General features: G+C 40.5%; 1 pseudogene; it reads left to right on the top strand.

Moving 5' to 3' along the window:
* The first annotated feature begins 2,145 nt into the window (after positions 1–2,145).
* Positions 2,146–3,258, top strand: LOC101032270 (eukaryotic initiation factor 4A-II pseudogene; annotated as a pseudogene).
* Positions 3,259–3,522: the final 264 nt, after the last annotated feature.

Raw genomic sequence — 3,522 nt, 5'->3', positions numbered from 1 at the left:
CAAGTAGCTGGGACTACAGACACATGCCACCATGCCTGGCTAATTTTTTATTTATTTGCAGAGAGATGGGTTTTGCCATGTTGCCGAGACTGGTCTTGAAATTCTGGGCCCAAGTAATCCTTCCACCTTGGTCTCCCAAAGTGCTGGGACTACGGGTGTTAGGCACTGCACCCAGTCAGTACTATGTTCTGTTTCTGTTTTTGTTTTTGAGACGGAGTTTCACTCTTGTTGCCCAGGCTGAAGTGCAATGGCACAAACTCGGCTCAGTGCAACCTCCGCCCACTGCAACCTCCGCCTCCCAGGTTCAAGTGATTCTCCTGCCTCAGCCTCCGGAGTAGCTGGGATTACAGGTGTGCACTACCACGCCTGGATAATTTTGCATTTATTTTTATTTTTATTTTTTTAGTAGAGACGGGGTTTCTCCACGTTAGTCAGGCTGGTCTTGAACTCCCAAACTCAGGTGATCCACCTGCCTCGGGCTCCCAAAGTGATGGGATTACAGACATGAGCCACCACGCCTGGCCCAGGACTAAGTTTTTAAAGTAGTTAAGAATCTGAAAATTACAATTTAGTTAATATATTAAGTCTTTATGAATTGCATTATATTGTTATAAACTTAACTATTTAAGAAGACAACCACTGTTATTACACCATTCAGTTTAAAACAACATAATATATGTATAATTTTACATTTTAAATTTGGTCTTGAACAAAGCAAAATAATGTTTCAACCTTTTTTTTTATGGTAAACTAATTGCTAGAGACTGAATGATGTCAAAACTTCAGGACTGCCACTCAAACACTTGCCATCAGTTATTTAAACAGCGAACCTGGTATAACTTAGCAGGATTCCTACTTTTGTTTTTATCTTTTCTCGTTTTAAAATGGTTTTTATAATGGGAGTTCTTAGGGCTGCTGATGTGTGTAGATCACATATGGGGTGAAATCACAATTATTCAATGCTGTGTGGGAGTTCTTGCTGTCTAACAAGTGTCTCTCAGGATTCTTATGATGAAGCAAGTTTGGGACACCTGAATATCCTTGTTAAGGTCAACTTTGCCAATACATTTTTTTCTCTCCTTTTTTAAAAATTGTACTTTAAGTTCTGGAATACATGTGCAGAATGTGCAGGTTTGTTACATAGGTATATATGTGCCATGGTAGTTTGCTGCACCTAAAAACCCATCTTCTAGGTTTTAAGCTCTGCATGCACTAGGTATTTGCACTAATGCTCTCCCTCCCCTTGCATTCTCATCCCCTGACAGGCCCCAGTGTGTGATGTTCTCCTTCCTGTGTCCATGTGTTTTCATTGTTCAACTCCCACTTATGAGTGAGAACATGTGGTATTTGGTTTTCTGTTCCTGTGTTAGTTTGCTGAGAATGATGGCCTCCAGCTTCATCCATGTCCCTGCAAAGACATGAACTCATCTTTTTTTATGGCTGTATAGAATTCCATACTGTATATGTGCTACATTATCTTTATCCAGTCTATCATTGATGGGCATTTGGGTTGGTTACAAGTCTTTGCTATTTTAAATAGTGCTGCAATAAACATACGCGTGCATGTGTTTTTACAGTAGAATTATAATCCTTTGGGTATATCATTCTTTTCTTTCTTAAATGATCTTTTTTTTTTTGAAGATGGAGTTTTGCTCTTGTCATCCAGGCTGGAGTACAGTGGTGTGATCTTGGCTCACTGCAACCTCCACCTCCTGGGTTCAAGTAATTCTCCTGCCTCAGGCTCCCGAGTAGCTGGGACTACAGGCGCATGCCACCAGGCTCAGCTAATTTTTGAATTTTTAATAGAGATGGAGTTTTACCATGTTGGCCAGGATGGTCTCGATCTCTTGACCTGATCTGCCCACCTCAGCCTTCCAAAGTGTTGGGATTACAGGCGTGAGCCACAGGACCTGACCCTTAAATGATCTTTTATTGGCAGCTTCCCTGATTTCATGGCTTTGTAGCAGTTTTCATTTACTTCTGCTCTCACTCTCTTGTTCTATGTAGTGTAAAGTACTCTATATTGCACCTGTGTTTCCTAGGTTTTGGTAGTTTAATAGTGCAACTATCCATCTTGCCCATTCACAGCTATGGTGCTTATGGTTACAAAAGAAATCGCTTTTCAGTCGGGTGCTGAGTGGTTTTTCGGATCATGTGTGGTGGCTCCGCGAATGACAACAGAGAACATGGCAGCCCAGAGGGAATGGACCCCGATGGTGTCATTGAGAGCAGCTGGAATGAGATTGTTGGTAACTTTCATGATATGAATTTAAAGGAGTCTCTTCTTCGGGGCATCTATGCTTAGGGTTTTGAGAAGCCTTCCACTATTCAGCAGAGAGGTATTATTCCCCGTATTAAAGATCCAAAAGGTAATTCTGGCACTTGGAGACTATATGGGAGCAACTTGTGCCTTGGTGGAACAAATGTTCAAAATGAAATGCAAAAGCTGCAGGCTGACGCACCACATATTGGTGTTGGTAAACCCAGGAGAGTGTTTGATATATTAAACAGAAGATATCTTTCTCCAAAATGGATCCAAATGTTTGTATTAGATAAAGCAGACAAAACGTTAAGTCATGGGTTTAAGGATCAAATCTATGAGATTTTTCAAAAACTAAATGTAAGTATTCAGGTTGTGTTACTTTCCACTATAATGCCAACTAATGTGTTGGAAGTGACCAAAAAAAAAAAAAAAAAAAAAAAATTCATGAGAGATCTAATTCCAATTCTGGTGAAAAAGGAAAAATTGACCCTTGAAGGAATCAAACAGTTTTATGTTAATGTTGAGAAAGAGGAATGGAAGTTGGACACACTTTGTGACTTGTACAAGACACTGACCATTATGTAGGCTGCAATTTTTCCCAGTACAAGGTACAAGGTGGACTGGCTGACTGAGAAAATGCATGCCAGAGACTTCACAGTTTCTACTCTGGTTTATTAATTTGCAGCATGATGACATGGACCAGAGGGAGAGAGATGTTATGAGGGAATTCCGATCAGGGTCAAGCCGTGTTCTGACTGCTACTGACTTGTTGACTCTCGGGACTGATGTGCAAGAAGTGTCTTTGGTTATCAATTATGATCTACCTACCAATCATGAAAACTACTCACAGAATTAGCAGAAAGGGTCGACTTGGGAGGAAAGGTGTGGCTATAAACTTTGTTACCAAAGAAGACAAGAGGATTCTTTGTGACACTGAGACTTTCTACAATACCACAGTGGAGGAGATGCCCATGAATGTGGCTGACCTTATTTAATTCCTGGAATGAGAGTTTTGGATGCAGTGCTCGCTGTTGCTGAATAGGCGATCACAACGTGCATTGTGCTTCTTTTTTTGGGAATATTTGAATCTTGTCTCAATGCTCATAGCAGATCAGAAATACAGATTTTGATAGCAAAGCAACATTAGTTGTGAGCTCTTGTGAGGAAAGTCATTGGCTTTAACCTCTTGTGTTGGACTTTTGGGGTCTGCAAAATCTTTCTTTCTTAGAAATTTATTTCCTAGTTCTGTAGAAATGGTT

Source organism: Saimiri boliviensis, chromosome 8, assembly GCF_048565385.1.
Source record: "Saimiri boliviensis isolate mSaiBol1 chromosome 8, mSaiBol1.pri, whole genome shotgun sequence".
In the NCBI taxonomy this organism is placed as follows: Eukaryota; Metazoa; Chordata; class Mammalia; order Primates; family Cebidae; genus Saimiri; species Saimiri boliviensis.
Note: the sequence above shows the minus strand (reverse complement) of the source record. Positions and strands in the feature narration are given on the sequence as shown.